The following is a 24,016-nucleotide window of genomic DNA, read 5'->3' on the forward strand; positions in this document are numbered from 1 at the left end:
TAACACATTTTATTAAAAGACAAAGCATTTTTAATTTCTTTTCTCTATAGCTTCTTGTGTTTTTAGTGGAATATGTCTTTAAAAATGTCCTACTTGTGATTATTGGCATTAATATTTTTATAGTTGTAGATGCCTTTCAGTACTTTTTTTGGATTAGGCAGAAGAATGTTACTAGTTCTGTGCCTGCAGAGAATTTGTAGATGGCATAGCATATATAAAATGTCTTTAAGAGATGCCAAAGATTTTATCAGCTCTCCTCCCTCATTCTTAATTTAAAAGTAAAACACCCTACCCACAAAATGAAAATACATTTTTTCTTTATTAGGAAAATACTAGGAATGCAATTCCCCTATATCCACTTTCTCCCAAATTTTAATATTTGGCAGGAAAGTTTTACAGGCTATTTGATGGGTTATGTTAAAGGCAGTTTTTTCTTATGTCTCTGTCTCAGTTATCTTAGAGGTCTCAGTGAGTTTGCTAGCAACAACTGAATCTTAGGAAAAAATACTGCTTGTAATATCCAGGGAGAGATTCTTGCACCCTTACGCTTTAGAATGATAAATTTACTTTAAGGGAATTGTTCACAGTATAAAATAATACTCTGTATGAGTAAGAATCAGACCATAGATCAGAGAGGATGTCTGCAGTTTTCAAAAGTATGTGTGCGTCAGCTGGAACCAGAGGTAGCATCTTTTTTAAAAAAAATCATAGAGTGGTATTACAATACACTTGCTACTGATGGTCTGTACTAATTATCTCACATGAACAGCCATGGCTGAGATGGACTAAGTTAGGGAAAGCAGTGGTGTTTCTATCTCTGTAGGGCTGTACATGATACGATATTATTCTGAAAACACTGAACTTAGTTGTTTTTTCCTCTTGGGCCCAGACCAAATAATAAGTATTCCATCAAAATCATTTTAATCGGTGCTCAATTTATGGAGATATTTTAAAATAAATTCATGGGTTAAAATCCAAATAAGCAGTATAGGGCACCAATTTCACCCGTCTTCAGTTTGCTTTACTCATTTCAGTAGTCCCATTGACTTAAATGTGATTAGATGAGTACAGAGAGCAAGATTTAGTCGTTTAGTGTAATATCATTATACTGATTTTGTAGAAGTGTCATGATATATGCAATGGAACATAATAACATTATTGTTGGTGTGCAACTGCTGTATTCTCTGAGGCTAAATCAACTGAAGTAATGACTATTTAATAATTATTTACTATAAGTAGGAGATAAAGGTCTATTCTGCTGCCCCTCTTTAACACATAGCTAAAATGTTAGAAATTTTCTTTCTCCACCTCACTCGCTTATTGAAAAAGTTAAATAAAAATTCTATTTATTTAGCATGACTTTTTGCATGTATACTGCTAAACCTGTGTATGAATTCAGTGTGACTTATATTTGATTTTTAAAAATATTTTCCTTGTAATTTCCAATGCATTTCCATTGCAAATAGTTCCTCTTAATTTCACTGCATGCTAATGACATGCTGTATTCTTAGTAGTGAATATTATCTTTTCTTATCTTACAAATATAGTAAGTTCAAATCATGGGTTAGAAGTAGCAGTGGTCAATCTTTCAATTATCCTAGAATTTTTGCATTTTTTATCTTTCCACTATTTTTGGTATTTAATTTATCAAATATTACTGTGTATTTTAATGAAAAAAATTTAATTATATTTTATGTGTATGGGTATCTTGCCATCAATTAAGACAATGACTACAGTCGATTTCAGTTCTTATATTTGATTTTGGTGTACAAATTTTCATTCAAGAAACACAAGAGGGGCCCTCCAGTAGCAAATTTAACGCTTGTAAATCCCAAGAGCAACAGATTAATTCCTTTTTGTTTCCCTATTACCAAACTAAAATGTTACCTTACGGGCCTTGTCCTTTCCAAGGGTCAGAAACAAAACTTTGTCTGCCCTCTGTCTGCATGGAGAGTTGGCACCAAATTCAGCACGAGCTCAAACAAAACCAGGTTGGACCTAGTATCCAGTTGATTATGGAGTCACTTATTTGTAGAAAAACAGTAGAAAAACACTACACCAAGTCAAGTCAATATGCTTGAGGAAACGTTCTATGAAAAATCATCCGTGCATCACTAATACCCTCAATCTGTCTTTCTCTCTCAAATGAATCCAGAATTTTTTCTTGTGCCGCAAGCTCAGTGGATAGCTTAATATGGATAAAGTATCTATTTAATTTTGCAGATGCTTCATATCTCCAAAGCTTATTAAGGCTGAACTATAAAATGTGGTTTGACTGTTTCCCATCAATGTTATCATGTTAATTCTTAACACTTTCCTACAGCGGTCAATTTTTTTTTTTTTGCCAGGATACATTGATCCCTATCCTACTACAGTTCATAAATCCTCACACAGGATATCAGAATTTGGAAGAAGAAAGCCCAAGCTGTTTTCTTTAGCTTGACTACTTCAGTGACTAAAACTTGTGGCTGTTTATATAGGGAGAGGAATTTTAGAAAGTACTACAGAATGTGGAAAATCCAAAGGATAAAATGTTTCCCTTTCTTATTAAATACACCATGTGGTAAATTCTAGCATAAGGGGATACCCATATAGTAGGCTCTTTTCTGTGGAAAGTTTCTGTTTGATTTCACAGTTGGTATTAGGCATCCATAATATAGGAATGCTGACCATATGTCCTGAACACTGGGATTAGTTTTCTTTATTGCGCCTGTCCTCTTGTCCCTGCCAATTTTACAAAAATGGCTGTAGTATAGAAGAAGGATGGTCCCATGGTTCCCAATGTTATAGGCGTTTTGTGAGAATAAATCTGTTAGGGTATGTCTACACTACAGAATTAATTCAAAATAACAGATGTTATTTTGAATTAACTTTAATAGTGTCTACACATACAAACAGCTATTTTGAAATAAATTCAAAATAGTGGAGCCCTTATTTTGAATTAGGTAAGCCTCATTCTATGAGGAATAACACCGAATTCGAAATAGCTAATTTGAAATAAGTGCTGTGTAGACACTTATTTCGAATTAGGGGGCCTCCAGCTTTCCCAGTTCCCCCTGGTGGTCACTCTGGACACAACCAGGAAAACTCCTCTCCTCTTCCCAAGCCCCGGGGCCCTTAAAGGGGTAGACTCTGGCCAGACGGCACTTGCCAGAGCGAGTCCTGCCAGCAGTCTCTGCCCCGACCCTGTGACCCCAGGATGAGCCAGGCAGCCAGTGCCAGCCAGCCATCCCCCGCCCAGTCCCCCAGCACCCAGGGGCCAGCCAGGGGCTGTAGATGGCATGTGCCCTCATGGACTATTGCGGAGATCATGGACCTCATTGAGGTTTGGGCGAGGCCCCCAACTTCCATGATCTTCGCACTAGGTGGAGGAACGTGGCTGTCTATGGCTGCATAGTGGCCACTATGGCTAGGAAAGGCCACAGGCGCACCCAAAAGCAGGTGTGCCTGAAGGTGAAAGAGCTGTGGCAGGCGTATGCCAGGGCCACTAGGGGCAGCACAACAGCAGGGACTGACACCTGCCCCTACTTCCCCGCCCTCGACCGACTCCTGAGGGGCAGGGCAGTCCGCACCAGCCCGGGAGGCAGCGAGCTGGGCACACCAGAGGGGCCACCGCCAGCTGTCCTGGCACAGAGTCGGCAGGGTCATCCAGGGAGGCCATACCAGGTAAGTGCCAGCACTGTCCCCTACCCGGGGAGGAGGCAGAGAGGGAGATCAGGGACCGCACATGTGGGCAATGCCTCCCATGGATCACGCAGCCACCTGTGCACTTGTGAGCACGTGCCATGCCACCCTTGGGCAGGTGGCTCCAGTTGCGTGACACCCCAGAGGCCATGGCTCAATAGGCACATGCATGTGTGAAGGGACCTGATACACTCCCGACCCCAGGGCGGGACCCAGCAGGACGCTCTCCCTTCACACGCCCCCTCAACACAGAGGCAGGGGACATCTCCCCCCCACCCCGGCCACACTGTACACAGCACAGGGACATGCGTGCGGTCTTGGGGCAGCTCCCAGTCCTGGGGAGAGCCAGACATCCTGACCATGGCCTCTGTGCAAGCACATCGCCCTCATGTCGCAGGGGGTGGCTGGGCATCATCCACTGTGTCCCCAGGGAGAACTGACCACTTCTCTTCTTTCTCTACAGCTACACCAGCTGCTCGTGCAGGGCGCACCACCCCACCCGGGACATGCTCTCGCACCCGCGGCCTGCTCCGGACCACCAGCACACGGCAGGAGTACTGGGACCAGTACCTGGGGGCCCTGCAAGCCCTGCACCGCACCATCCAGGCCTGGATGCTGGAAGATCTGAAGCTCCGCCGGGAGCAGCTTGCTGAGGACCGAGACATAACGCAAACCTGCAGGCCCTGCTGCAGAGCATGCTGCCCCGTGCCGGTCCTGCACCTGCTGACCCCCCAACTACTGTTCCTTCTCCCACTCCTGCCCCCCTCCCATCTCTTCCACCTCAACCTCCACATCCTCCTTCTCAATCTCTGTACCCACCACCTCAACCTCCGTACCCTCCTGCCCATTCCCCTGGGGACGCCGAGGCCCCCTTCTCTGCCTTGCTGGGAGGTGGTTGGCACAGCGAGACCCCCAGCCCTGAGTGTTGAGCTTCCCCTCCCCCTTCTTCCCCTTGCTTCCCCCTTCCAGCTCTCTCCTCCCAGTTTTCCCCCTCCCCTCTCTCCTGCCCTCTCCCACCTCCTTTCCCCTGTCTTCCCAGAGTTTCATTCCCACTTCCCCAGTTGTGTTAAATAAAGACAGTTTATATTTTTGAAAATACGTGTATTTTATTTGACATCAGGAAGGGGGGCTAGGGAAGGGTAAGTGGAAGGACGAGAGGGAGGAATGGGGCACCAGTGGGGCAGACTGAGGAGACTTTTAGTGCTCCTCAGGGTGGAAGCTCTCCCGCAGGGCCCCGTGGATCCTGACATCCCCCGATGGTCCTCCCTGATGGCAGCCTGCAGACACTGCAGCCAGGCTGCTGGCAATGTATCCATGAACTGCAGCAGAATCCCATGGAGCAGGCCTGGCTCCATGTTGCAGAGTGTCCTGGTGTCCCGAATGAGGGCAAGCAGAGCACTCTGAGACACAAATGCTTTGCTGTCCCTCAATGAGGTAGACCAGCAAGCAGAGAAACCTGAGAACTGTCTGTCCGGGGTGGGGGTCTGGTCCCTTTAAGCACAGACCTCGGCTAGCCTGAGGCAGCAGCCCCACACACTAAGTCCGACCCTGATGCCCTGCTGGCACTGGTTCCAGCCAGCCTTACCTTCAATTCAGGGTCCACTCAATGTGGATGCATTATTTTGAATTAGAAAAACGCCATTTCGAATTATTTTGTGTGTCTAGATGCGTTATTTCGAATTAGCTTATTTCGAATTAACTAATTTGAAATAAGTTAATTTGAAATAGCGCTGTAGTGTAGACATACCCTTAGAGATTGTGAGGGAGTCTGATTTTATGATGGGGCCTTAAAAGTACCTATGAGATCTATACCTCCTAGTTCTTCTTTGAGTATATCAGTGTAGGTTCCACTATAGGTGCACATATGCCCCCATGGACCCACAAATGGATTGTTTTTAATAGTAGTGCCCTGAAAGAACATAAAGAGCTGTGAACTCATGACTGTCACTGAGTTCTTCACACCCATTTTCTTGGAAGTCCTTGATCTCTGGAATTAGTTCTATCAGAATCGGGTTGCTGCTAATGACCCTTTGTCTCCCAGGAGTCAGCAATAACTTAGCAGGCTTCTTGAGCAGGCAATCAGTGATCACCTATGGATGGTCTTTGCCCATATCCATTATAGAAGAGCTAGTCCATTAACGGGGATTCCCCACAATAAAAAATGTCAGAACTTTTACTGTAGGGGGAAGCCTGAGCCCCGGGTTACTACTGGATACCTTCCTCCAACAGTGGAACAGAGGCTTGCTGTGCTCCTTTCTACCAAATTCCCTTATTCTTTGGGTGATTTTCATGATTAAAAAAAAACCAAAACCACAATCACTCTGGTAGCTCTATTTGGCCAAGGCAGTTCTGGCTGACATATCTACTGCAGATGTCCATTCAGCATCTCATCCAGCTCCCAGACAGACCAGATCTGATCTCTCAGAACCACAGAATAGCTCCATCCAGACCTGACATCAGTGCCCCTGAGGACTGTGGTACTCCCTACAGGTCCAGGAAATCCTGATAAAAAGCAGGAAATTTTCTACCAGAAAATTGTACTTTTCAACATGAGAGGTTATTGGCTTCAGCTTTTCTGAGCTGCCCATAATTCAAGACTCAAGATTCTCGACTCCCTGCTATACCTCCAGCAGGTTCTCTTTTGCTCAGTTTAGTTAAAATCTTCTCTGCATTGGTTTCAGTATGTCATCCAGATGTGCAATCATGTTTAGTCATATCTTCCCCATGGTATCAAAGTTATTTAAAGGATTTCTACACACTTATCCCCTTGTCAGAGAACTGAGTTCTTCCTGGTCCACCAGTGCAGTCCTCCTGAGATTCATAAAGTCTCCTTTTGAACCTCTCAGAATACCTCTTCTTATACCATTTCATTCTGAAGATGATCTTCCTTCTGGATGTATCTTCAGCCAGAATAGGGAGTGAGCTTCAATCACTTTGGGCTGACGCTCCTCTTCAACATTGCATAGGGACAAGGCAGCGTGAGACCTGACTGGAAATATATCCCTCAAATGGTGTCTGAATTTCACATGAAGCAATCCATCACGTTATCTGGGCTCTTTCTGAAACCGTCTTTGGCACTGAGACAGAAAAGAAAATATACAAACCACATGTACCCAGGAATCTGCTTTAGAATACTGTTGGGACTAAACCATTCAGACTGTCAACTCATCTATTTCTGGCTATGGTTGGGCAATGAAAAGGCCAAACTCTTTCATCTTAAAAGATATTACCATGGATAACAGAATGTATCTCTTTTTGTTACCATCTGACTAGTGTGCCTCACTTCACTGCAGCTCAGTTGATTCTTCTTCCTGCGTCAGACATCAGAGATCTGCAATGTGGTAACATGTAGTAACCCACTCACCCATTATCAAACACTGGAATTAGCTGTCTGGTGAGGTGTCATGTTCAGGAAAGTACTACACTTCAATCTCCTTAATCCAAGTGTCTGTGACCTGGGAACATGAGTGATACGGATTCCAGAGACAGCTTCCAGCTGCAGAAGGGGGAACCTGAGCCTCCCTGGCTGAATCCAGGCAAGCAGCAGGCTGGATCCGGCTCATGGGCTCAGTCTGTCAGGTGGAGGGGAAACCAGCTCTGCACACTGCTCTTCTATCTCCCACCCCTCAGCTGGGGGAACAGCAATGCTGTGAAGGGCTTGAGGATTTTCCCCTGCCACCATGTCAGTGCCCCCACCCTGATTCCCCTCATGCCCTGCCCCCAGCACTCTCCTGCACCTTCCCTTCTTCCCTCCCAGACTCTGCATGCCCACCTCCAATAAGTTTAAATACAGTGCATTAAGGACTCATCTTATGATGTGTTATACAGGCACAGTACTCTAAAATGGTTTGTACATACAAAAGCTTAGTAATGGATTTTGTTTACCCTTCATTATGGTGAAAACCCATGGTCTGGAAAATTCCATAATCCAGCATAGTCTTCTTTCCAAGGTTGCAGGATCAAATTGGTTCAAGTGCATTATAATCGCTTTTCAACTGATGTAGCTGTTACTTCTCATGCCTGCCTTCCTGAGGGGATCCAGAAAGTAACCTACAGGACATGCCCAGTGCTACATATGCAAAGACGAAAGAATGGACACTTACCCTACAATAACTGGGTTTGGTTGAGATGCTGTAGTCATTGTGGATCCCAAAACCCACTCTCCAACCCTGCTGTTCAGAGTTCTCAGTTACCACAAGCTTTGAAATGTGGGGCAATGAAGGACCTGCCCTGACCTTTATTCTCTTACACAAGAGCATGAGGAAGCACAGGGTGCTTGTGTATCCCTGATAGGCATTGCTGTGTTAAAAAAACCTGACCTTGTACACATGGGGGTTCAAGGACTACATGCACACCTCCAGGGGGATCCACATGGACTACAGCATCTCAAGGAACCAGAGTGATGAGTGATGGCAGAAAGGCAGCATTGGAATTAGAGGCAGAGGTGTGGTCAGAGATGATGCCAGCAAGATGGCATCAGTGCTAGAGGTGGCAGCATGGTAAGAAAGCATGGCACAGAGACAGCTTTGTGGCTAAACGAGAGATGAAGCAGAGGCAGTAAAAGATGATGGCATCACTGATAGAGGCAATGGCACGGCAAGAGAGGACGCAGGGGTGGCGGCAAGGTTTCTCTCATTGGAAGCCAGACAGCTGTTTTCCCTAGGGGCTGGGGATGGACCTGGCTGAGTGCATTCCTGGGCTATGAGACGTCATGGACTACTGATGACTGTGGGTAAGGGGCATACAAGGAGAAGCAAGGAGTCAAACCTACATACATTTTTTGTACTGCCACACCAAACTGAGGCAAAAGGCTGCTCCCCAAGATTCCAAGGGACTGGCTGTTTTACTTAGTATTCATTTAAACATACGGTTGATTTATCATTGTGCTGTCCCAAAATAATGCTGTGCTCCTTCCCCCCCCCCCCAATAAACTTTTATTTGTTTTATATACAAACTCAATGCTTTCAAGAGGGGAAATATTACCTGCTAAAGGCCTACAGAAAAGGTATTTTGCTCTTCTCAGATTTTGGGGAGAGGGCTGGAGTTAGTAATACTTCAATTTTAAGAGGGATCAGGCTCCGGGAGGGAGTTTGGGTGTGGGAGAGGATTCTGACTCTGAGAAGGAGCTTGGGTGCAGGCTCTGGGAAGGAGTTTGGGTGGCTAATTGTGCTGGCTATTGTGACTCCCATTCTCAGGTTCCTCTCTTCGTGCATTGTGTAGGGAGTGTCATCCCCTAACTCAGGAGTAGGGTGACAAAATTGCAAGTGTGAAAAATTGGGACAGGGTGTGTGTGTGTGGTGGGGGGGGGGGGAGAGGGAATAGTCACCTGTATAAGACACAGCCCCAAATATTGGAACTGTTCCTATAAAACTGGGAAATTTGCTCCCCCTATTCAGGATTGTGAAGGTCACCTAGGGATCAGGGAGTCTAAAAAATAGGTGCTGCAACACCAAAGTTTCTTTGTGATTCAAGCTTTTGGTGTCTGATAGCAAATAAATTAAAATAAATGACCCATGTTTATGTTTTGCTTACATTTTAAACCCAACAGCTAGATCTGTTTCAATCTATGTATCAAAGAATCCTTTGTACCAGTGGTGTTCCCTTAAAATCCTTGTAGCAGTGGCGAAGCCTATTTGAGTGTGTCTGGAGCAGATGTGCAAACTCCAGTCATAATTTAGGTAGCTAATACACTGAAGGACAGCTCTGTCTGTTTACTTCCTTTATATAAGGCTTGTTTACACTATGAACTATGTAGTGTCAGTGGAGGCATGATTGATCTGTGCTGAGTACAAACCTGTCTGAAAACAGTGGGTATGTTCTTGGCACCAAGCTACTGTGAGTGTCTGTACATGAGCGGGGAATCATATCCATAGCTTGTAATGTAGCGACAGTGGAATAGAAGCACTCTTTAATCAAAAGTGATTAATAAATGTTGAAACTCTCATGCTCAGGACCTGACTGGTGCCAAACCAGAGAATTTGTCAGATCATGGGAGCTCAATATTATCTAGCAGAATTACCAAAACTTCCACTGCTTACTGGGCTCTTAAAATATATTAAGGGGTAAATTAGAGCTAAATAACAGCACAGAACACTGAGAGCCAGGACTGGTGGTGGTAAATAAACTTTATGGGACTGCGGGAAACTTGGCAAGTGGATTTGCAGCTAACTAAAATCATGCTGGACCATGGATGTTGCTGGACCGAGAGTGCCAAACTAGAGAGGTTCAACCTATATAAGCAAGAAAAAATATGTATGCCATTAACATGCAAGTTCTTATAGCTCTTTTATTACCTGGAAATAGATTGTATTACATGAACTATTTTAAACTTAACATGAAGTTTAGTGAAATATTTCTCTCTTAGCTTCATTCCCCATGAGAACTTCTAGCCCGATATTTTGTTGGTTCTGTCCTCGTTTGATCAGTAGCAGGGATATGCATATAAATCCCATGATTGCTAAGTCAGCTAAATCTTTAATATCTGAGATGATTCAGATATGGTTAATGACAAAAGGTGGTGTGATAAAAAGCAAAACAAAAGCAGATGCAACATAAAATTATGTAACTGGATTTTCTTCTTGAAGAAGCATGTGAGAATCAGCACACTTAGAATAGGTGTAGGAGTGTGCATGTGGCACAACGCCTCAGGGAAGCCAAATGTTGCTAAGACTGGATGGCTGAGTGGATGTTTATTATTGCTATTTCTTGATGGTCCAAGTCCCAAGCATAACAAACAAGATGAAAAGAACAGAAAACACACTGAAGGATACTACCAAGAGAATTTTCCTCAAATGACTTGGATGCAAATTTCACTGTTCTTATGGACAGAATGAACTGGCTGTGCTGTCTATACTGAAGATTGCCCTCTGCTTCCTATTTTAAGACCCAGTTTTCAGTTGCTTATAATTTAGTTGAATTTTAACTGTTCAGGTTGTTTTTTTCTCATGCCAAAAGTCTGCCGCAAGCCGATTTTTTCTTTTTTCTTTTTTTTTTAAAGTTTCAGCCAAAATGGTTCAGCTGTTTCTGAGAATGAGGGAAAAATACCTTAGGGTACATCTACACTAGCCCCCTAATTTGAACTAGTAAGGCTAATGAGGGCAACTGAAATTGATAATGAAGCGTGGGATTTAAATATCCCACACTTGATTGGCATATTCCTGGCCGGTCGCCATTTTGGAAACTGACTAGCCCGAAGTAACTGCTCATGTCTACACGCAGCAGAGAAGTGGGATTCTGAGATAAACCCCTTAGTTTGAATTAACTGTTAAACCTCATTCCACAAAGAGTAACAGTTAATTCGAACTAAGGGGTTACTTTGGGTTAGTCAGTTTCCAAAATGGCGACCGTCCAGGACTATGCTAATCAAGCGTGGGATATTTAAATCCCAGGCTTCATTTGCAATTTCGGTTGCCCTCATTAGCTTCCCTAGTTCGAACTAGGGGGCTAGTGTAGACGTACCCTTGCTTTGCTTGTGTTAAAATGGTCTTCAGTTGGTTTTGAAACTGAGAAGATGTAGTGCCTCCATGATGTAGAACTGTTTGGTAGTGGGAAGTGGGTGGTCATGCTGATGTCCAGGGTGTGCTTTATTGCCTTTCCCAAGAAATCCTGCCTACATTTAACCAAGTTATGAATAAGATTTCCAACTCTCCCAGTTTTACCAGGAATGGGCTTGATCTCCCGTAGACCACTGAAGCCAATATGTGAGATTTTAAACTACTAATAGTTTGGGGGTTCAGTGGGGCTAAGGCCAGATCCCTGCCTGCCTTGGCTCCATACAGCCCTTGGAAGTAGCCAGCATATTCCTGTGGCCCTTAAAGATGACTCTACAGCTTTGTGGGAAACAGGAGCAAATGGGTGTGTGCTCACTAGAGTACATTCCCTTCCAGAGGCCGTAATGGAAACCAAGATTCCTGAGTGAGTCTCACTATGCTTCTGCTGTCAGCAAATATCTGTGACATTCATTAGCAAGGTGCTTATGTCTCATCTCCTTTTAATGCTGGTCCTACATGGAGGATGATGATCTAGTAGGGTTGTCTGTTACTTCATTAGCCCAAGTGGCAGAGGTTTGTGGAATGGATCTGATGTTCCATGTAGGTGTCAATATGATTCTACATGTAGGATTTCTGTTTTTCTATTACTTAAAAAACCCTAGGAAAATATACATAAATTACAGAATGTTAAGATTGTAAAGTGAAGCTCACAAAAAGTAAACGCCTCAGTTAAGGTTGCCCGTACTCCCTTAATTTGCCCTCCTCATGAGTATTCATATTTCAGACTACAATTTTGTCATGGACGTTGCAGAAATCACAGAATCCAAAACTTCCAAAGACGTCGTGACTTTACCTTGTAGGTGGCTGGGAGCTGCAGGGTCCTGCCACTGCTCATGAAGGCTGGGAGCTACCGGGGACCACTGAAGAAGCAGGGCCCCATTATCTCCAAGCTGCCAGAAGTTGTGGGGGTACCTTAGTGCCCCTGGCTGTCACCAGCACCCAAGGGGCTCTGAGCCACCCTGGGTGGGGTGAGGGGTCTCTGTAGCTCTTGGCCAGGCCACCGCAGCTCTTGATTACATGGGTGGCAGGAGACCCAGCAGCCCCCAGCTGCAAATGGTGGCGCTCTGGAGCTCCCAGTCTGGCACCCGCAGCTTCCCAGAAGTTCCCTGTTTTGTCATGGATATTTTTAAGAGAAGTCAGGGATAGGTTGTGGGCTTCTGTGAATTTTTCTTTATTGCCCGTGACCTGTCCATGACTTTTACTAAAAATAACCATGACAAAATCCTAGCCTTCTCCATATTTTACTGACTTAAATTACACGGTCACATATGTGTTTTAGTGCACAGGATGTACCATGCTCTGCAGATCAGTCAAGCCTGTGTAGTGAGTGAGGTTGTTGTCGTGGGATCCCTATATTATTCATTGCAGAAGTTGGAGGACATGCAGTGAAAAAGGCAGAAATAGAAAAGATACGTGAATGGTTAAGTCAATTGAGTACTGCCTGGGAGAATTCGATTCTATCCCAGTATCAGCCACAAACTTTCTGGTATATGATGCTAAGGAAGTCACTTAAACCAGATCTTTCACTGGTGGTCTCTGAGTATTTGTTCCTTGTGTTTCTCATGCCCAGCTTGAGACAGTGGTGTCTGTTCTGAAGAAGTTCAGAGAACTCACAGTTGAAAATAAATCCAGTGGGAGCTGTGATTTCAACATAGATAGTTCTATATAGTGCTCAATACTCTGAAAAAATCAGCTTCAAAGCATTACATTGAGAATGACCATACCCTCTAACCTCAGAATAAATGTATAAATGTGAAGCACTTAAAATACTGCAGTAATGAGGACCATGGAAAAGTCCATCAGGAAATTAATAATTCTGTCTTTAGAGCAGGGTTAGAAAAGTGTGAAGTAAATAAGGCATGAGACCACATGTCAAACAATGAGGACAAAATATTAAATAGCTTGTAAATTCAGTGAGAGCCCATTATGTTACAGGACAGGTCCATGCATTCGGGAAGAAATACTCTCTGCATTAGATTAGAGACTTAGCTTGCAATCTATTCAAAACTTATAATGGCATCTCAATATAATAGCTGGCATGGAAGGAATAAGCTAACAGCCAGGTGCTGTAGTGAATCAATTTATGCATTTCAGCATCTATAGAGGGATTGAAATTTTTTTAGAAGATGGCAGACAGGCAGATCCAGAATGAACCTGAAACCGTAAGACCAGAGTATTATTACACCTGTCCACCAGAGGTGGATAAGTATTTATTGGGGCCCTGAACACAAAGGAAAGTGTGTCTTGCAGTGATGCAGTACTGTGTAGTTAAGTTATTCATGTAGCAGTAGTTGCATAATTCAGATTGATTTACTGCAGTAGAGTAGACATAACCTAAGACTTTACAACCAAGTTTTGTGAGAGCAAGTGTTGAGAGAATCAAAGTTATCAAAACAGTGATTCTTTGAAGGGGAATTACCCTTCATATATGTTTCTGACTTCTGAGATCATTGCTCTCCCATGTGGATATTCTTAGAGGGACAGTGCTGATGAGACCACCACAGAGCACCTTGATTCCTAAATTAACTCTTAACTGTCCCTCAATGAAGCTGTTTAACCTCAGGAGGATTCTTGGGTTATTCACATGGGCTCAAGGATTGTGCAAGGAATCTGCTCCAAACAAGAGAAGAAACACAGAGTAAACCGGAGATAGCACAGAGCAATCCAATATGGTCTTAAACTTCTGCTTTCATATCTTGATTTACCTCAAGTGCCGATCATGACAGACATCAATAGACAAAAGGGACAAGGTCTACACTCCTTCAAAGAGAAGCTCATCTCCTGATGATTTGGTCAGAAGAGAATCTGCAGTCAATACACTGCATTCACATCCAAGACAGAACTGAATGTTACAGCCATGGTCATCCAGAATGGGAACCATACCTAGAAATGCTCAATCTACTGGTAAAAAAATGTAGTGTCTCTGATAGATCTCTTGGTCTCCCACCTGAATCAAATGGTTTCAGTGTTGTTATCTTGTCTGTGGGATCACAGATCCACAGCAACAGATGCCTTATTACAAGGATGGCTACAAGAGAATCTCGTATGGCTTCTCTCCCTTTTTCTTTCCTCACAAGAAGGCTCTAGAAGATCTGATCAGGAGAGAAAAAGCATGAGTAAGTTTGGTATTCCTCTCCTAATCAAGGCAGTCTTGGTACTCTGATGTTCTTGATAAGGTACAAGGACTTCCCCATCTACTTTCCATTGAGAAAGGAAATGATATTACAAAGGCCAATCACGCATCAAGATCCAGATAGTCTGAGCCTAACTGCCATGCTCTTGACTCTTAACCAAAGAGGTTATTCAGAGAGCTAATATCCACAGTTTTGGCTTCTAGAAATAAATCTATTAACTTAGTGTAATCAAGAGCCTAGTTGAGGTTTAACAATTTGTGCCAGGACAGGGATCTCATCCCCATATTTGTTCAGTCTGCATCAGTGCCACAGATTCTTCAGAATGAGCTCTTGTTAGGCCTGGCAGTTAAGATTCTAAAAGGTCAAGCTGCTGCTTTGTCTGTTATCCTTAGCATAGTAGACAAGTAGTGAGTTTCATCTTTACTTACATGTTGAGCATTTTTCGGAGTGCAGAGTCTTTTCTACATCCTCCTCCTCCTCCTTGTTTTCATTACAGGCCCTCCATTTGGACCACTTATGAAAGCGTTCCATGGCTTTTTTCATGGCACTCTGTCTGTTGGAAGTATATCTGAACTAGGGGCTCTTTTGCGACAGCTTCAATACTGCACATTCTATAAAGTTAAAGTGGTACTCAGAACCCACCCTGTCTTCTTATTAAAGAACTTCAGTACACAGCTGACATCAGAAGGACAAATCCTTGACAAACTGTGTTTTATTATCCTGTATCAAAAAGAAAGAAGGTTTCAAAATCTTCCATTCCAAGTGGATGAGATTTTGTATCTTAAAATTCAGAAAGCATAGCTCCATTTTCCAGTACTAGAGTTAATTTCCTAAGAGCCAGGGCAGCCTCATCGGCAAATGGTTGCATGCCTGATTCCAGAAATTTCATAAAACATCATTCTGGTCATTTGTTCATGCCACTTTCTATAAGCTGGACATCAGGAATCATCTGATGCTGCCTTCAGTAGGCAGGAGCTCTTCACTATAGTATCACAATAACTTTGAGGAAAGGGTTATCTCCTTTCACATCTGTACTTAAATGTTTAGAGTTCCCCTTATTAAGTGGACACTGCTATAAAAATCCTAATGTCCTGCATCTGTGGACCTCAATACAAGTAAGAATAGAAAAAATTATCCGAGTTTTATCTGAAAATTTCCTTTCTTCAAGTAGTGAGGTCTATAGATCCAATCCACTCTGGATTGAGTGTTAATTGGGAAAAGATACTGAATTAGTAATAGACACTCAAAGTTTGTTGCTTATTTAATTCATTGCGCTGCAGAATATTGTTCAATTTAGTTAATATTTAATTTTTCTTATTGGCATAGAATACTTAGGCTATGAAAGTGTCTCAACTGGTAGCTTCTCAGAGGTGGAGCCATAAGTCCCCTGCCACTGACTGGCAGGTTTGGTCTACCTCTTAGACTGTATGAAGCAGAGTGTCATGAATCTGTGGCTCTAATTATTTCAAGAAAGAAAATTTTCATGTAAGTCATAGACACATTTTCCTGTTTCAAAATGGAAAGATTTTTAATTTGGGGCTTTTTTCTCTATTTCCTTTCTCCCCTTCATCTCTCCCTGCAAGTTCTTGGAGAGTCCTTTGTATTGTCTGCAAAACATCTAGCTTTGACAATATAACATATTTTGATGAAAAAAATTAATTCAAAATGATCTGATCAGTTCTTATGCTGACCACCTCAACTTTCAGTTGAATTCAGTGGGATTTGTGAGCACTCATTATCTTTGAAAATCAATCTGCTTATGTAGGCATCTAAATAGGATTATAGGCACCTTAATTTAGATCCCCAAGATTGAACACTTTGGCATGGTGTGTAATACTGTTTCCCATATATACAAAGGACATGGATGGAATTTATAGTATAAATAGAAGTCCACAAATTATCATCTAATTAATCATTGATGAAAACTGATTGACTCTGTGTTTATAAAAAAACACAGATATTTGAATTCACAGGGGAATCAAGTCTGTACATTAGCATCATGCCACAGTAGTACCATGTGAGCAGGTGATAATGTGATTGTAAAATGCTATGATGGGTGTGCTGGCTCAGAGACCATAACACTGAATATTAAATCCTAGTTACCACTGTTTTTCTGTTAGATTTTCCCTCTTCTCCGCCCAGTACTTGCGTAGAAAAGCTGAGCAAATAAATGTTGGGCAAGTTAATGAAGCACCATGACATGAAAGCCAAGAACACTGCTCTAATTCTCCATTGGCATGAACATTTATGAATGCCATTGGTAGACTGGAAGCATTTATGAAAACAAAACTAAATTTTTTATTGTATACATTTTGCAAGAATATTAGAGTCAACATAAATGACAGGATTAAGGAAAACATATCCATAATATATAGCTGCCAAAATTAAACTCCCATGATATATATATATATTGGTAATGTCATGTACAAACAGGTACAGAACACACATTTATATGTTCATCCCTTATGTGCATATTCATATGCATACTTTGTGCCAGTGCTGACTTCATAATTTGAAGGAGTAATTAAAGTGCTAATTGTCCTTCCACTTAAAATCCCCAGTGGAAGTATAATAATTACTCAGCACCGCCAGTTGTGATAGTTGCCACACAAATACTAATAAAAAGACAGAAATCCCTGACAGGAGACCACGAAATCTAAAAATACTCAAAATACATACAGAGAAATGAGGAAAAATATTTAATATAATTTTTCTTACCACTGTTTTTCATATTTTTCTTTGATTATTTTAACTCCAAAGTCATAGTAACTTCAAGACAAAATATTTAAAAGGGCCCTCTGATTCTAGGGCTCAACTTGAGATATGTTTCTCCTGATTTTTAGATATGTTGAGCTGATCAATCAAAAGTTGGAATTTTTGTTCCATAGGAAATTTCAAAAAACATTTAGTTTCATTTTGGAACAAAAGGCTGAATTCTGAAATATACTATGGAAGGGAAATAAAAGTAAAATCAACCCTTGGAGCTGTAGCAGATTGGTGAAGAGCTAGGAGCTACAGCTGCCATCTCTGTCCAGGTGTATAGCCTACAATACACAATAGCCCAGTTGTTAAGGTATTCATGCAGGATACGGGAGACCCAGCTGTGGATATTCTCTTTGCTGATTTGGAAGAGCAATATGAACCCAGGTCTTCAACCACTTAAGAAAGTTGCTGTGACAGCCCCCCCTGACCTGGACAGCCCTCGGAGTTTCCCAGAATGCAGCACTGCAGTGTCCTGCACTGTAATGCCTAACTTCTAGATGCCCTGCTGCCCAGTGGCCTTTGCAGCCCAGAGTTAGGGTCCCAGGCTTCCCAGGTACACTATGGAGGGAAATAAATTCTTGAGAGATTCACAGAAGCCAGGAAAATAAGTGTGGAGCTGCCTAAACTAGCCACAAATGAAAGGAAGATGAAATAGGACCCAGCTTCTGAAAGGGACTTAAGTACCTGACTTTCCAGACTGGAAGAAGGCATCAATCTCTGCTCAAGATTCGCAGCTATGAGTCCTCTCCTGGAGTTACGTGTCTAAGCCAAGTCAGTCCTTTTCAGGGTAGAGGGGAAGAGGAGAGACAAAGATAGACATACCTATCCCTATTGTAGCTAACAGTCTACTGGTTAGATCTCTCATTGGATAGGTAGGAGACCTCTTCTCAAATTCTTGCTTGACCTGTGTTCCAATTTGATTTTTGTTCTGAATTTTCAATTCCATGACACATGTAGACCTTTTATCCTAATTTGAAATGAAAATAAATGTTGAAATGTTAGATTTTTTTCCATGAAATGGAAACTCTATTTATCAACCAGCTCTGCTTAACCTGGCTTCTTTAGTACTATTGTGATGGGACTCTAATTGGTCTGTCCATTAGAATAATTTAAAAGGAAATATCGTCTAATACAGGTGTCACAGATTTTTCCAGTGCTATGAGGAAGTTGTTAGGTAGTTCTTTAATGAATTTTTAATAGAAAAATGTAAAACACAATCTGTTGTTGTGTATTCTATATGTTTATGAAGGGACTATTGATACTAAATGAAGCCAGTAGATAGTGTTTTCATTTTTAATACTCAAGCTTATGTGACATCAACAAGTGGAACCAAACCTTGGACCTCTGGAGCTTAGTGGAGCCTCTACTGCAGGGGTGGCCAATAACACAGCTGCAGTTCACCAGAGCTAGCCCCTGGTTAGCCGTTGCCATTATATTGACCTGTGCCTCCACAAGTGTGGGCCATTACAGCTCCCATCGGCTGCAGATTGGCGTGGATTGGGATGCTGCTTCCTGCAGCTCCTGGAGGCTGGGAACAGTGATCTGTACTAATGGGAGCTGTGATCACCCATACCTGCAGAGACACAGGTAAATATGGTGGAGGGGCTCCAACAGAAGCTAACTCACCTGTGGCCAGTATTTACCCACCTCTGCTCTACTTCATGAGCTAAAAGCCAGCTGTTTCTAAACTCAAAGTAAATGGGAACAATTATTTTCTTGTTTCAATGCCTGAAAAGGGATTTTCCTACAAAATCCCATATTTTACATATTTAACATCACAGTTTAAGTTTAAAGTCAATGTCATACTTTAAACTGGTTTATTGGTCCGTTTTTCTTTGCTTGATCATGCTAGTCTTAAAAAGTCAAAAAGAGGGATTGCTTAATAATAAAATAAACATAGGAACCTATGGAAACACTACAAAGTGCTTAAGACAGATTTATGAGTGATTAAAGTCAACTGTAATTCCAGTTTACATCTTTTTCTGTAGGCAGGAGTAACAAACTGGCAGCATTTCCTTCAAACTCCCTATCCTACCAGACTGAGTCATCAGAACCTGCTTAACCCTTTCCCTGCAGATTTTAGAGAGGTGGCAGTGATTATCTAGAAGAAAAGAGACCTAGGATATGGACTGAATAATTTTGTAGGAGTAGCCAGCCAACCTTGGAGATAAGATTAGATTTGCCCTTTATGTAGTCTTCCCCTTAAAATGTGACTTTACAACTCTGTGTAAAGTTAGGGCTTAACAAAACAGTAGGTAAAGGCAACCGCATTGTTATGAAATGCATATGCCAGAGAGAGGCACAACATGGTCTGGGAAGCTGGGGATTGACAAGTACATGTATTTTTTATTATCTTTCAGATTCACTTCCTTCTTTTATACTGCTTACATGGGCACCTCATTTTGTTTCCCTTCAGAGGCATTTGGTGTTCTGTTGTCAGGTCCCCCTATTTCAACAGTCTGGGCACAGCTGCTTCTGTTGGCCCTTAATGCTACTGCTCAGATTCCTGCTTCCTCGACTATCAAAGCCCTAGCTATACTTTTTACTGCTGCCAGATCCAGCCAAATCTGTGACAGGAGGGCCAGTTGTGCTGCAACCTTCTCTGTCAGCTGCTTCTTTATCAAATGTGGCATGCTTCTCTGCAATGAATTGTGGATTGTCTCATGTTGTGCTTCATACACACAGGCAGGGGGCTGGCATGGTTCAGAGAGGAAGAGGTTGGCAGAGAAAGGTACTTATGGCATGACTGCAGCAGGGAGTTACTCTTGGAGTGCATCGGCTGGTTACTAGTCTGGATCCTGTGAAACTTAGACAAAATATGGTTTTAACTGAAGGTGTTTGAGACACTGAAACTGTCCTTCAAAAAAAGCTTCAAAGGGGTAGCCAAGTTAGTCTGTAACTGGAAAAACATAAAAAACAACGAATAGTCTAGCAGCACCTTAAAGACTAAGAAAACATGTAGATGGTATCATGAGATTTTGTGGGCACCACCGCTTCTTCAGGTGAAACTAGGGCATCCTAGTGTAGGCTAGATTAATAAATGATATACTAAACCAGGACTACAACTCTGGAAACCTCGGGGGCCTTTTTGTATCAAATGAAATTGATATTCTAGAATCGTATTAATTCTATTTTGGATAGTAGAACAATACATACTCGTGATGAATAAAGCTGTACACTACACATTATCCCATCTAGACCTGTTACATTTGAAATGGGTCTTGGTTTTTAGGTGTGATAGGCACAGAACATTAGTCTAATCCTGTAAATGTGAACAAGTCCTGTTTGCAAATCTGGGAATCCCATAAACTTGCATCTCTCTTGCTCCATAACAAGTGTCCCCTTTCTCTCAGCAAGCCCTGAGAGCCACCCTCTTATCTTGGTTGTGAACAGATTGAATTCCTACCTCATTTTAGCACAGGTCATAGAGATCCTGGGTTAGATTCCAAACTGACCCCTCTTTCTGGGGTTGCTTTTTTATTGGCAGTTGAAACAACACTAACATAACACGCAATTCAGCCCACGTTTTCTCATCTGAACTAGGCTGTTCCTAGGATTTTACTGCAGGACATCTCCAACCCAGAGCCTAAAGCCCTCAGCCTAAAGAGACTCCCCATTTAGTATAGCCGGGGCAGAGTTAATAAGCGCTGTTTGCCTTTGTGAGTCAGCAGGAACAACCTGCTTGCAAGATGCTTTCTGAATAGATTTTGCTAGCCTGTTACAGAAAGGAGTTATAAAATAGACTGGACAGAGAGACAACAGTGGCTTTTTCCAATCACCTATTGAGTATAATCTGGTCATAATACAAATCCAGAGAATATTTTCAATTTAAATCATAAAAGTCCAATGTGTTGCTTTGTACAATGGGGAACCTTTCATTTTCAGTTCCAAAAGTCACACAAAGGCTGTGTCCTTCTCTTTTGGAATGGACATGGTGCTATCATCAGTGCTTTTGATACCTCTTGGTCAGATTGTTGTAATGTGTTCTTTGTGAGGCTACTCTTGAAAATCATTCTGAACTGTATCTCCTGCCAAATGTGGTTTCTTGCGGGGAGCACATTGCATCTGCGCTTCATGCTGCCCAGTCGCTAGCCACTGAGCTGTGACATTGAGGCCTCTGCAATAAGTGGGAGGGGTTGGCAGCAGCATATTTCTGGTGCAAGGTCTGTGGCAGTGCAGTTTGCTTCTCATTGTGATGGACAAGAGCTGGGATGTTTGAGTGGTGATGTTTCTGGGAGGGATGGAGAGTCTAACAATGCAGTATGCCTTTAGATTGTATTGTTGGGCTCTCCTGGAGATTTGTTTTAAAGATTTATTGCACTATTAATCTGTCGTTACAAAAATGTAATGCGTAGAGAATGTGCTCATAGATGCAGTGGATATCTATGTAAGTAAATAAATGAAACAGCAACATCTATATTGTTGTTCAGTAGCAATTTCATTCTTTTGATGAATTCCTCCCATATTGTACTGTAGTAGAGCCTGCTTAGAGCATTACTCTATGTGAATCACATCTCTAGTATTTGTCGTCTTGTACTATGCCCGTGAAGTTTAACCAGTTGGGGTTCAGTACATTCACTGGAGAATATAATATTGGATAACACTACTTTATACATCTGTGGAGTGTGTACATAGTTTCAGGTATGTTGTGACAGTCAGTAAGGATTTTTTCTTAGTTTCCCATTAGTTTTGAAGCTCAGGATTGGACCATTTCTTTTCAAGTATTGTAGATATAGGTGTGGATCACCATTTTTATACCACAGCTAGAAGAAAACTCAGTTTTGTAGCCTCAGTCTTATAATATCCTTTCAACTGCTGGGGCTCGTCTACATTGGCCCCTTTTCCGAAAGTAGGAACAAGATCCTCCGGAAAAGGGCACTTTTTCCGGAGGATCGGGGCCAGTGTAGACGCTCTTTTCCAGCTTTTCTAAAAGCCGGAAAAAAGCGGCAGACATTTTTATTTAAATGCCGCAGGGGACATTTAAATCCCCCGCGGATTTCCCTATTACGATCTCTGAAATTAACATGCCCCTTTCGGAAAAGGGGCCAATGTAGACGTAGCCCTGATGTTTCCACATCTCTAAGGAGTAAACTGATTTCTTCACATATCAGTGCCATCCAGTGTCCAAATGCCTTAAGACACACATAGATATGCACGTGCGTGCACACACCTGCACACACCCACACACAGGCTGTGTCTAGACTGGCAGTTTTTCCGGAAAATCAGCCACTTTTCCCGGAAAAACTTGCCAGCTGTCTACACTGGCCGCTTGAATTTCCGTAAAAGCACTGACTTCCTACTGTAAGAAATCAGTGCTTCTTGCGGAAATACTAGTCTGCTCCCGTTCAGGCAAAAGTCCCTTTTGCGCAAAGCTTTTGCGCAAAAGGGCCAGTGTAAACAGCTCAGATTTGTTTTCTGCAAAAAAGCCCTGATCATGAAAATGGCGATCGGGGCTTTTTTGCGGAAAAGCGCGTCTAGATTGGCACGGACACTTTTCCGTAAAAAGTGCTTTTGCGGAAAAGCGTCCATGCCAATCTAGACGCTCTGTTCCGAAAATGCTTTTAACAGAAAACTTTTCTGTTAAAAGCATTTGCGGAAAATCATGCCAATCTAGATGCAGCCACAGAGATTAATCCCGGGACAAGGCCTTATCTACCTTCGTAGTTTTTCCATCTACATCTCACAGCTATGATATATGCAGCAACTTTTAATAAGAGATGTGATGTAAGACTATTCTGAAAGTCACTCATTTCAGAAAATTCATCTTTGATACGGCCCAAATGTTGCAGGGCCGCCCAGAGGATTCAGGGGGCTTGGGGCAAAGCAATTTTGGGGGCCCTTTCCTGGCACTCCCTGTCTCAGACCTCAGACTTCAGACATTCTCATGGGGACCCCTGTAGGGCCCGGAGTCTGGGGCAAATTGCCCCACTTGCCCCCCACTCTGGGTGGCCCTGAAATGTTGTCTTGGATCTGTTACAGTCGTGTGGCTTGCACAATATTGAGATGATATACAAAGTTGCTTCCTCAACTACCCCCTCCTGGATGAATGTGGCATTACAGCGCCGTTTGCCTCAGTTTCCTCCACTGTCCTTTAGCCAACTTTGGCCAAAAGAGCACCCTAGCCTTTCAGCCAGATCATTTTTGAGTCCTGCCCTTTCTGGGGCTACTGACTCTACCTAAGCCCTTGACCATAGTCTCCCTAATAAACTCCTTCCGCTCTGCAGTTGCCACTGCTGCTAAGGACTGCCCCTTGTCAACCCCATGATGTTAGTCCTGGAACATTCCTCCCCTCACTCGGGATTTCAGACAGGCTGAAAGTCATCAGGGGCCCCTTGTCAGCTAGGCTTTCAGTTTGCTCCTGGAGAAACCTGTCCTCCCCACCCCTTCTCCTTCTCAGCCTTCTTTTCAGGCTGCTTTTTGGAGAGAGGAGGCTTCTCACCTCCTCTCCTCTGGGACTCTTTCTGACCTTTCTACCTCCTATGGAGGGACTGCAAAATTTCTCTGGGACTACAGCCTCCTTCTGCTCTAGAGTTTCTCTGCTTAATCACCTAGCTGGGACTCATGCTAAATTAAGTTTGGCCCACCTTCCAGTAGCAGCCTGGCTGGATAATTGGCCTCTTGAGTCCCATATTAACCCATTCAGGGCTTTGCACAGTATGTACCCTATCAGAAGCCACGTAAGAGCCATGTGAGGTCTCTTTCTAAGTCATAAATTTGGAAGGTCCTATCAATCTATTTAAAGATGGATTGTTAAGGCAGTATGTTAATAAGGCACTGTATCTTCGTTCTCGATTGCACTTTATTAATCTTCACATCCTTAAATTTGCACACAAAGATGTTCTGATTCCACATTTCAGGTAAAGTTGTGCTATAGTGAAGGATGGT

The 24,016-nt window shown here is 42.7% G+C and overlaps 1 protein-coding gene across 8 annotated transcripts in view; it reads left to right on the forward strand.

Moving 5' to 3' along the window:
• ESR1 (estrogen receptor 1) overlaps positions 1–24,016 on the forward strand; it is a 296,248-nt gene that overhangs the window by 103,336 nt on the left and 168,896 nt on the right. The window lies entirely within an intron of this gene.

Source organism: Pelodiscus sinensis, chromosome 3, assembly GCF_052426305.1.
Source record: "Pelodiscus sinensis isolate ZL-2025 chromosome 3, ASM5242630v1, whole genome shotgun sequence".
NCBI lineage: Eukaryota > Metazoa > Chordata > Testudines > Trionychidae > Pelodiscus > Pelodiscus sinensis.